This window comes from Pongo pygmaeus, chromosome 17 (genome assembly GCF_028885625.2).
Source record: "Pongo pygmaeus isolate AG05252 chromosome 17, NHGRI_mPonPyg2-v2.0_pri, whole genome shotgun sequence".
Classification (NCBI taxonomy): Eukaryota; Metazoa; Chordata; class Mammalia; order Primates; family Hominidae; genus Pongo; species Pongo pygmaeus.
In genome coordinates, this window is record NC_072390.2 from 31,305,838 (window position 1) to 31,318,421 (window position 12,584).

The 12,584-nt window shown below is 39.4% G+C and overlaps 1 protein-coding gene across 6 annotated transcripts in view; it reads left to right on the plus strand.

Moving 5' to 3' along the window:
• The window catches only part of DLGAP1 (DLG associated protein 1), a 977,987-nt gene that overhangs the window by 490,318 nt on the left and 475,085 nt on the right, over positions 1–12,584 (plus strand). The window lies entirely within an intron of this gene.

Sequence of the window (12,584 nt, forward strand, 5' to 3'; positions counted from 1 at the left end):
ATAGTACCTTTATAACTTGCTGATAACGTTATAACTTAATACAGAGTTTTTGAAAATCAATTTGTCTTGTATATTAAATGCTAAAAATGGATTCATGCCTTTAACTCCATGATTTCATTACAGGACATTCTCCCAAGAAAATAATGTAAAAAATCATAAGTACAAAGTTATAAGTACAAATAATTTAGCCCCAAATTATTTTCCAAATCAAAAAGAAATGAACAGAGTAATTTTCTCTTGATATAGGTATAGATTTAAAAATTATAAAGACTTCCCAGTAACATGAAGAAAATTAATACTATATAAAAATATGCAGGGAACAGAGAACACCAGAAGAAAATCTAACAGTGGTATGCTAGGGTGCTGAGAATTATGGGTGATATTTATTTCATTTTTTCTCTTCTCTATATTTTCCTTAATGCATTTGTTATTATGGTAATATGTACAACATAAAACTTAACCCTTTTAACCATTTTTTTTTTTTGAGATGGAGTTTCGCTCTTGTTGCCCAGGCTGGAGTACAATGCAACCTCTGCCTCCAGGTTCAAGCGATTCTCCTTCCTCAGCCTCCCAAGTAGCTGGGATTACAGGCATGCACCACCACGCCTGGCTAATTATTATTTTTTTGTTGTTTTTTGTATTTTTAGTAGAGACGGGTTTCTCCGTGTTAGTCAGGCTGGTCTCAAACTCCCAACCTCAGTGTGTACAGTTTAGTGGCATTAAGCATTTCACATTGTTGTACAACCATCACCACCATCCATCTCCAGAACCTGTTCATCTTCCCAAGTGGAAACTCTGTACCCCTTAAACACTGACTTCCCATCCCCTCTCCCCCAGGCCATGGTAACCACTATTCTACTTTCTGACTCTATGAATTTGACTTATCTAGGTACCTCATGTAAATTAAATTATAGAATATTTGTGTTTTTGTGACTGGCTTATTTCATTTTGCACAATGTCTTCGAGGTTCATCCATGTCGTGGGATGTGTCAGAATTTCCTGGCTTTTTAAGGCTAAATAATATTCTATTCTATATGTACATCACATTTTGTATCCATTCATTCTTCTAAGGGCACTTGGGTTGCTTCACTTTTTGGCTATTGTAAATAATGCTGCTATGAGCATGGGTGTACCAATATCTGTTTGAGTCCCTAGTTTCCATTTTTTTCAGTATATACCCATAGTGGGATTGCTGGATCATATGGTAACTCTGTGTTTAATTTTTTTAACAACCACCAAGCCATTTTCCACAGTGACTGCGTTCAAGGGTTCCAATTTCTCCACATCTTTGCCAACACCTGTTTTCTGTTTCTTTATATAATAACCATCCTAACAGGTGTGAAGTGGTATCTCACTGTGGTTTTGATTTTCATTGCCCTAATGATTAGTGATGTTGAACATCTTTTCATGTATTGACGGGCCACTTGCATATCCTGTTTGGAGAAAGGTCCATTCAATTTCCTTGCCCATTTTTAATGGGGATGTTTGTTTTGTTAGTGAGTTGTATGAAGTGTTTGTTTTGCATATATATTTATATATATAATTTTTATTTTTAATTGTAATTAAAAAACACATAAAAGTAACCATCCTTACTTTCTTTGAGTGTACAGTTCAACAGTGTTAAGTACCTTCACATTGTGGTGTAACAGATTTCCAGAAATCTTCATCTTGCAAAACTGAAACTCTGTACCCATTAAATAACAACTCCCCATTTATTTCCCCTTGCCCAGCCCCTGACAATCACCATTCCACTTTCTGTGTCTATGAATTTGACTACTTTAGTTACCTCATATAAGTAGAATCATACAGGATTTGTCTTTTTGAGACTGATTTATTTTTATTTTTATTTTTTATGTCCTCAAAGTTTATCCATGTTGTATTATATGACAGGATTTCTTACCTATGTAAGACTGAATAATATTCCATACTATGTATTGCTTTTATATTTTTTATTTACAAATTGTAAAATACTACTCATCGATGTGAATCTTATACTGTCCTCTTCCCTGTTTCAATCACCTAAAACCTCTTTTCTGTGTTAGGTCTTTTGACATTGAATGTTTTCAGTGTCATACTCCCATTTACCTGATTAATAATAAGTTCTTTATGTTTCACTTTTAACCAAAGCAGGAACACCAGGGCAATTAGTCCAGTAAAAAAGAAAAGCAAACAGTGGCCATGCTGAGAGTGAAGCAAACCCATGATATATTCATGGAAAAGCTGGACTTTTTCTCTCCTCGGAAAGTGAGATCTTTTTGTGTGAAGAACTATTGAAATCTGAAGCTTCTCTTAGGGAGTTAAAAGTTCTTTTGAAAATATTTAAAAGCCCTGAATTAAAAGATCTTAATACAGTCACATGCAATACAAGTACATTTAGGTCAAGGATGAACTTATGGGACAGTGGTCCCATAAGATTATAATAACGTGTTTTCAAGATCAGGAGATTGAGACTATCCTGGTCAACATGGTGAAACCCAGTCCCTACTAAAATACAAAAAAATTAGCCGGGTGTGGTGGCGGGCACCTGTAGTCCCAGCTACTCGGGAGGCTGAGGCAGGGGAATCGCTTGAACCCAGGAGGCAGAGGTTGCAGTGAGCCGAGATCGCACCATTGCACTCCAGCCTGGCGACAGAGTGAGACTCCATCTCAAAAAAAAAAAAAAGTGTTTTTACTGTGCCTTTTCTATGTTTAGATAGGTTTAGATACACAAATACTTCCCACGGTGTTACAATTGCCTACAGTATTCAGGACAGTCACATGTTGTGCAGATTTGTAGCCTAGGAGCGATGGGCTCTAGCATATAGCCTGAGAGTGTGGTAGGCTATGCCATGTAGGTCCATCTAAGTCCACTCTATGTTCACACAAGGACAACAGCAGCACATGTCTCAGAACGTATCCTCATTGTTCAGCGGTGCATGACTCTACAGTATTATCTTCTCCTGTGTTTTCCTTGTGAACCCTCAGCTGGTCAACATGGACCCTGAGCCCTGGGCCTTCCCTGGAACTTTCTAGCCTAGATCTAGTTTGTCAGGTTTCAGAAAGAATAAAATTATCTAAAATTGAGGGAAAAAAATTTGGCAGGCAATTTGGAGAAGACTCTCAGTCGGCCTGCCAACAACAAACACTGGCAGAAGAAATGTAGTCGAGTTAGAAGCCTTCCAGCATGTTCCGTAGGGGATGCTCACACAGGAGCCACAGGTGAACTAGGGAAGTCCCTGGCTCCTAAAGCCTGAGCAGGAACCATATACTCCACCACTCCCCTCCTAAAGTGAAATTGAGTCCCAAACCAGGAGTAACAGGAGCACAAAGGTGACGGAGCTCATACAAACTGAGATGAATTGCAGCTTCCAGGACAGAAATGACTAGTAGCTTATTATTTGTCATTGGCTCCAGATAAATCTTACAGCCTGATTAAAAGCAAATGCATTGACTATTTTTTTTTATTTTTTTTTTTGCTATGGCTATTCTGACTATTCTCTTTTACTGAAAATTGTTTTTTTCTAATTAGATAGCAGCAGCCTGAAGGTAGGAACGTCTTAGTTTCTCTGTGTCCCTTATAGAATCTAGGAAATTATTTTGTATATTGTAAGTATTCAATAAATATTGGATTACTCAACTTGAATAAAAACAGCCAGATGATAATACCTTAATAGTCCCAGAATTAAGTTTCTCTGGACAGTCATTTGTTGATATTTTTAAATTAGCTATTAGACACAACACCCTGCAGCAAAAGGGCTTTGCTTACTTGAGCTCACGCTTGTTATCCTTTTGGAGTCTGAAGCCTAATTAATGTAGAATAGAGCCTCTTTTAGAATAAAAGTCCTCTGTCCTACGGGCTTATTTTTTGGGTCTCTAAACACAGATTGGGGAACAGAAAAGAAAGTCTTTTGGCTTCAGGCTAGGGATAGGCACCTCCCCGCCCATCTGCCTCTCAGTGTTGCTGGCCAGGGCAGGGGGAGCCAGTGTGATTTGCCCAAACCTCCCTCCCTGAGGTGTCATGTTGCTGTGATGGTGTCACAGGAGTCTCAGGAAAGCTGAGAGCTCAACATAACAAAGTTCCTACATGGACAGTGGTGCTCAATACTTGCTTCTTAAAAAATAGATTAGTTAGGACTATCTGATGCCAGGAACTGAATCTAGTCACTTAATAATCAGGTTCCCACAGATCTACTTATCTATATCCCAAACACTGTATAATTCTAAAACTAAAAGAAAGAAAGAGAGAGAAAGAGTGTGTGTGTGTGACTCAACTGCCTCAAACACACCAGGGAAACATGTTTGAGTATAAATAACTGAAGACAGAAAAGACAGAATAAATCAACCAGAGGACTAGGGAGAGTTATATATAAACTGATATAGATATAATTTTTTTTAATTATTTTTAAATAGAGACGGAATTTTGCCATGTTTCCCAGGCTGGTCTCGAACTCCCAGCTTCAAGTGATCCTCCAACCTTGGCCTCCAGAAATGCTGGGATAACAGGCATGAGCCACCATGCCCGGCCTAGTGATGTAATTTTTTTTTTACATGCCTTGAGGTGTATTTTTTATAAGAGGTATTATATAATTTATAAACTCATAAAAAATTTAAAAAGGTAAACTGTAATATTTTAATTGAAAACACTTCTTTAGATATATCCTTGAAAACTGAAAACTTACACATTACAGGATTGTTATCTTGTTAGTAGGGCACTGTTAAATGACCAAAGCTATTCATGGTCTCCTGATGAGAACCCAAGTAAAGAGTCTTCCCTTAGTTAATTCACAGGATCCTCTCTTACTCAACTGGACCAGCACTTTACAGTTGCATAAAACCCTGGTTTTGAGTTTTTCTTCTCCCTCAATATCCACTAAGGCTGTCATGAAAATTATTATGCTTATTAATATAGAACTCCATGGATTGCTTAATGAAAGATACTTAAGAATTTGCCAGGTTTAATTTTTATTGCTATTTAGAGAACAAGATTTTCTAAACCTATAGCCCTGTGACTCTTCAAAACCATCAGCCAGGAATTCTTTTTGGATACAATGATATTTCTCTATGTTATCCTTAGTACAGCTTAGCTTACCAAAGGATAGATGGACAAAAGAGTCTTAAAGGTTAAGTCTTGGAACAATATAAAATGCAGTCTGCAGAGGGAGGAGCCAAGATGGCCAAATAGGAACAGCTGCGGTCTACAGCTCCTAGCGTGAGCGACGCAGAAGACGGGTGATTTCTGCATTTCCATCTGAGGTACGGGGTTCATCTCACTAGGGAGTGCCAGACAGTGGGCGCAGGTCAGTGGGTGCACGCACCATGCGCGAGCCGAAGAAGGGCGAGGCATTGCCTCACTTGGGAAGCGCAAGGGGTCAGGGAGTTCCCTTTCCTAGTCAAAGAAAGGGGTGACAGACGGCACCTGGAAAATCGGGTCACTCACACCCGAATACTGCGCTTTTCCAACGGGCTTAAAAAACGGCACACCAGGAGATTGTATCCCGCACCTGGCTCAGAGGGTCCTACGCCCACAGAATCTCGCTGATTGCTAGCACAGCAGTCTGAGATCAAACTGCAAGGCGGCAGCGAGGCTGGGGGAGGGGCGCCCGCCATTGCCCAGGCTTGCTTAGGTAAACAAAGCAGCTGGAAAGCTCGAACTGGGTGGAGCCCACCACAGCTCAAGGAGGCCTGCCTGCCTCTGTAGGCTCCACCTCTGGGGGCAGGGCACAGACAAACAAAAAGACAGCAGTAACCTCTGCAGACTTAAATGTCCCTGTCTGACAGCTTTGAAGAGAGCAGTGGTTCTCCCAGCAAGCAGCTGGAGATCTGAGAACGGGCAGACTGCCTCCTCAAGTGGGTCCCTGACCCCTGACCCCCGAGCAGCCTAACTGGGAGGCACCCCCCAGCAGGGGTAGACTGACACCTCACACGGCTGGCCGGGTAATCCAACAGACCTGCAGCTGAGGGTCCTGTCTGTTAGAAGGAAAACTAACAAACAGAAAGGACATCCACACCAAAAACCCATCTGTACATCACCATCATCAAAGACCAAAAGTAGATAAAACCACAAAGATGGGGAAAAAACAGAGCAGAAAAACTGGAAACTCTAAAAAGCAGAGCACCTCTCCCCCTCCAAAGGAACGCAGTTCCTCACCAGCAATGGATCAAAGCTGGACGCAGAATGACTTTGACGAGCTGAAGAAGAAGGCTTCAGACGATCAAATTACTCTGAGCTATGGGAGGATATTCAAACCAAAGGCAAAGAAGTTGAAAACTTTGAAAAAAATTTAGAAGAATGTATAACTAGAATAACCAATACAGAGAAGTGCTTAAAGGAGCTGATGGAGCTGAAAACCAAGGCTCGAGAACTACGTGAAGAATGCAGAAGCCTCAGGAGCCGATGCGATCAACTGGAAGAAAGGGTATCAGCGATGGAAGATGAAATGAATGAAATGAAGCGAGAAGGGAAGTTTAGAGAAAAAAGAATAAAAAGAAACAAGCAAAGCCTCCAAGAAATATGGGACTCTGTGAAAAGACCAAATCTACGTCTGATTGGTGTACCTGAAAGTGACGGGGAGAATGGAACCAAGTTGGAAAACACTCTGCAGGATATTATCCAGGAGAATTTCCCCAATCTAGCAAGGCAGGCCAACATTCAGATTCAGGAAATACAGAGAACGCCACAAAGATACTCCTCAAGAAGAGCAACTCCAAGACACATAATTGTCAGATTCACCAAAGTTGAAATGAAGGAAAAAATGTTAAGGGCAGCCAGAGAGAAAGGTCGGGTTACCCTCAAAGGGAAGCCCATCAGACTAACAGTGGATCTCTCGGCAGAAACTCTACAAGCCAGAAGAGAGTGGGGGCCAATATTCAACATTCTTAAATAAAAGAATTTTCAACCCAGAATTTCATACCCAGCCAAACTAAGCTTCATAAGTGAAGGAGAAATAAAATACTTTACAGACAAGCAAATGCTGAGAGATTTTGTCACCACCAGGCCTGCCCTAAAAGAGCTCCTGAAGGAAGCGCTAAACATGGAAAGGCACAACTGGTACCAACCGCTGCAAAATCATGCCAAAATGTAAAGACCATCAAGACTAGGAAGAGACTGCATCAACTAACGAGCAAAATAACCAGCTAACATCATAATGACAGGATCAAATTCACACATAACAATATTAACTTTAAATGTAAATGGACTAAATGCTCCAATTAAAAGACACAGACTGGCAAATTGGATAAAGAGTCAAGACCCATCAGTGTGCTGTATTCAGGAAACCCATCTCACGTGCAGAGACACACATAGGCTCAAAATAAAAGGATGGAGGAAGATCTACCAAGCAAATGGAAAACAAAAAAAGGCAGGGGTTGCAATCCTAGTCTCTGATAAAACAGACTTTAAACCAACAAAGATCAAAAGAGACAAAGAAGGCCATTACATAATGGTAAAGGGATCAATTCAACAAGAAGAGCTAACTATCCTAAATATATATGCACCCAATACAGGAGCACCCAGATTCATAAAGCAAGTCCTGAGTGACCTACAAAGAGACTTAGACTCCCACACATTAATAATAGGAGACTTTAACACCCCACTGTCAACATTAGACAGATCAACGAGACAGAAAGTCAACAAGGATACCTAGGAATGGAACTCAGCTCTGCACCAAGCGGACCTAATAGACATCTACAGAACTCTCCACCCCAAATCAACAGAATATACATTTTTTTCAGCACCACACCACACCTATTCCAAAATTGACCACATAGTTGGAAGTAAAGCTCTCCTCAGTAAATGTAAAAGAACAGAAATTATAACAAACTATCTCTCAGATCACAGTGCAATCAAGCTAGAACTCAGGATTAAGAATCTCACTCAAAACCGCTCAACTACATGGAAACTGAACAACCTGCTCCTGAATGACTACTGGGTACGTAACGAAATGAAGGCAGAAATAAAGATGTTCTTTGAAACCAACGAGAACCAAGACACAACATACCAGAATCTCTGGGATGCATTCAAAGCAGTGTGTAGAGGGAAATTTATAGCATTAAATGCCCACAAGAGAAAGCAGGAAAGATCCAAAATTGACAGCCTAACATCACAATTAAAAGAACTAGAAAAGCAAGAGCAAACACATTCAAAAGGTAGCAGAAGGCAAGAAATAACTAAAATCAGAGCAGAACTGAAGGAAATAGAGACACAAAAAACCCTTCAAAAAATTAATGAATCCAGGAGCTGGTTTTTTGAAAGGATCAACAAAATTGATAGACCACTAGCAAGATTAATAAAGAAAAAAAGAGAGAAGAATCAAATAGATGCAATAAAAAATGATAAAGGGGATATCACCACCGATCCCACAGAAATACAAACTACCATCAGAGAATACTACAAACACCTCTACGCAAATAAACTAGAAAATCTAGAAGAAATGGATAAATTCCTCGACACATACACCCTCCCAAGACTAAACCAGGAAGAAGTTGAATCTCTGAATAGACCAATAACAGGAGCTGAAATTGTGGCAATAATCAATAGCTTACCAACCAAAAAAAGTCCAGGACCAGATGGATTCACAGCCGAATTCTACCAGAGGTACAAGGAGGAACTGGTACCATTCCTTCTGAAACTATTCCAATCAATAGAAAAAGAGGGAATCCTCCCTAACTCATTTTATGAGGCCAGCATCATCCTGATACCAAAGCCGGGCAGAGACACAACCAAAAAAGAGAATTTTAGACCAATATCCTTGATGAACATTGATGCAAAAATCCTCAATAAAATACTGGCAAACTGAATCCAGCAGCACATCAAAAAGCTTATCCACCATGATCAAGTGGGCTTCATCCCTGGGATGCAAGGCTGGTTCAATATACACAAATCAATAAATGTAATCCAGCATATAAACAGAACCAAAGACAAAAACCACATGATTTTCTGAATAGATGCAGAAAAGGCCTTTGACAAAATTCAACAACCCTTCATGCTAAAAACTCTCAATAAATTAGGTATTGATGGGACGTATCTCAAAATAATAAGAGCTATCTATGACAAACCCACAGCCAATATCATACTGAATGGGCAAAAACTGGAAGCATTCCCTCTGAAAACTGGCACAAGACAGGGATGTCCTCTCTCACCACTCCTATTCAACATAGTGTTGGAAGTTCTGGCCAGGGCAATTAGGCAGGAGAAGGAAATAAAGGGTATTCAATTAGGAAAAGAGGAAGTCAAATTGTCCTTGTTTGCAGATGACATGATTGTATATCTGGAAAACCCCATCGTCTCCTTAAGCTGATAAGCAACTTCAGCAAAGTCTCAGGATGCAAAATCAATGTACAAAAATCACAAGCATTCTTATACACCAACAACAGACAAACAGAGAGCCAAATCATGAGTGAACTCTCATTCACAATTGCTTCAAAGAGAATAAAATACCTAGGAATCCAACTTACAAGGGACGTGAAGGACCTCTTCAAGGAGAACTACAAACCACTGCTCAAGGAAATAAAAGAGGATACAAACAAATGGAAGAACATTTCATGCTCATGGGTAGGAAGACTCAATATCATGAAAATGGCCATAGTGCCCAAGGTAATTTACAGATTCAATGCCATCCCCATCAAGCTACCAATGACTTTCTTCACAGAATTGGAAAAAACTACTTCAAAGTTCATATGGAACCAAAAAAGAGCCCGTGTCGCCAAGTCAATCCTAAGCCAAAAGAACAAAGCTGGAGGCATCACACTACCTGACTTCAAACTATACTACAAGGCTACAGTAACCAAAACAGCATGGTACTGGTACCAAAACAGAGATATAGACCAATGGAACAGAACAGAGCCCTCAGAAATAACGCTGCATATCTACAACTATCTGATCTTTGACAAACCTGAGAAAAGCAAGAAATGGGGGAAGGATTCCCTATTTAATAAATGGTGCTGGGAAAACTGGCTAGCCATATGGAGAAAGCTGAAACTGGATCCCTTCCTTACACCTTATACAAAAATCAATTCAAGATGGATTAAAGACTTAAACGTTAGACCTAAAACCATAAAAACCCTAGAAGAAAACCTGGGCATTACCATTCAGGGCATAGGCATGGGCAAGGACTTCATGTCTAAAACACCAAAAGCAATGGCAACAAAAGCCAAAATTGACAAATGGGATCTAATAAAACTAAAGAGCTTCTGCACAGCAAAAGAAACTACCATCAGAGTGAACAGGCAACCTACAAAATGGGAGAAAATTTTTGCAACCTACTCATCTGACAAAGGGCTAATATCCAGAATCTACAATGAACTCCAACAAATTTACAAGAAAAAAACAAACAACCCCATCAAAAAGTGGGCGAAGGACATGAACAGACACTTCTCAAAAGAAGACATTTATGCGGCCAAAAAACACATGAAAAAATGCTCACCATCACTGGCCATCAGAGAAATGCAAATCAAAACCACAATGAGATACCATCTCACACCAGTTAGAATGGCAATCATTAAAAAGTCAGGAAACAACAGGTGCTGGAGAGGATGTGGAGAATTAGGAACACTTTTACACTGTTGGTGGGACTGTAAACTAGTTCAACCCTTGTGGAAGTCAGTGTGGTGATTACTCAGGGATCTAGAACTAGAAATTCCATTTGACCCAGCCATCCCATTACTAGGTATATACCCAAAGGACTATAAATCACGCTGCTATAAAGACACATGCACCCGTATGTTTATTGCGGCATTATTCACAATAGCAAAGACTTGGAACCAACCCAAATGTCCAACAATGATAGACTGGATTAAGAAAATGTGGCACATATACACCATGGAATACTATGCAGCCATAAAAAATGATGAGTTCATGTCCTTTGTAGGGACATGGATGAAATTGGAAATCATCATTCTCAGTAAACTATCGCAAGAACAAAAAACCAAACACCGCATATTCTCACTCATAGATGGGAATTGAACAATGAGAACACATGGACACAGGAAGGGGATCATCACACTCTGGGGACTGTTGTGGGGTGGGGGGAGGGGGTAGGGATAGCATTGGGAGATATACCTAATGCTAGATGACGAGTTAGTGGGTGCAGTGCACCAGCATGGCACATGTATACATATGTAACTAACCTGCACATTGTGCACATGTACCCTAAAACCTAAAGTATAATAATAATAAATAAATAAAATAAAATAAAATAAAATGCAGTCTGCATTACACATACCAATACTTTTTTAGAAAAGTATTACACATACCAGTCAGTTACACATACCAATACTTTTTTAGAAAAAACAAAAGAATAGAATAGGCAAAATACATTGGACTTATTTACAAAACATGTTTCAGGTATACATACACACATATGTGATATTATGTCATATATATGTGAGCATACATTTTATAAATGTCTTATGTATGTATTTACTTGTATATATACTGGTCAGGATGTAAAATTTGTTACTATTGGTAGCAGTCAGAAACAATGTTAAGCCACTGATTTAGAGGACTTAATTCTAAACTAATGGAAAGCACTTAGCGTGAAAAGAACTCCTACCTCTGAATAGAAATAATAGAAACTACCATCACAAACTGGTCAGCAATTTACTGCAAAGTTCTTGCCAGAGGCCAGAGTCTGGTTCATGCTCTAGGTCAGTGCTACAGACTGAAAGCTGGATGGAGAAAAGCGACCTTGAGGTTATGCTGTAGCTACCGAAAGAAGGCAGGTAGAGGGAGCTGTTCTTTGGTTGCAATAACCTGGAATAGATGTGGGGTGCTAGAGGGGGACAGATGTGAAATTGGAAGGTGGTTCCAGCTGTCTCAATGCTTGATTAGGCCTTAAATCTGTATTCCAGCATTTCCCACGTCTGGAAATAAATGCATACCTAGCCCAGAGACAAGGGTGGAAGCAGTCCTCATAGGCCCAGGGTGCAGGGCTCCTATGGGGACCTCGGAACTAGGGCAGGGACTTATATTTTATTCTTGAAACCCAGTTGATATTAAAGTGGATTTCAGTTCAATTAGTGGGAAAAATCCCTTTTGCTTCCATATTTTTAATGTTAATATTAATGTCAAGATATCTCTAATATGATTTAGTAATAACATATCCTTCGTTCTAAATTTGGTACCTGTTTGAGAATTAATTGATTAAAAACTGAGAGTGAAACTGTATTACTATTTTGCAGTCTGATATGGGGCAAGATGTTTATCTTCTTTGTTTCTCTTTATTTTTTAGATTTTCTAGAAGATGTACTTCTTGATGAGGCCAACATTTCTCTCTCATATCCCACACATTTCTATTATATATTTGCTGCAATTTGTAGCACTCACATTTGTTGTAAAATCGCTTTTGACAGTGTATTTGAGTTAAAGTACAAAGGTTCATTACCAAAGCTCTCTTTCTTTGGAGGGCTTTTTATTATTAGTGCTACAAAATTGATCCTAATGGCTTCAATAAGAATACTGGGGTGAAATTGTTTTATTTTCTTTTCCTTTGTTTCTAGTTGTCATATTTTCCTGGAACTCCGAGCTTTGAAAATATGCAAGGAATTCATCTCATTTATTCTCTATGAGATTTAAAACTAAAACTCTGATTATTTAGCCAAAATAAAAT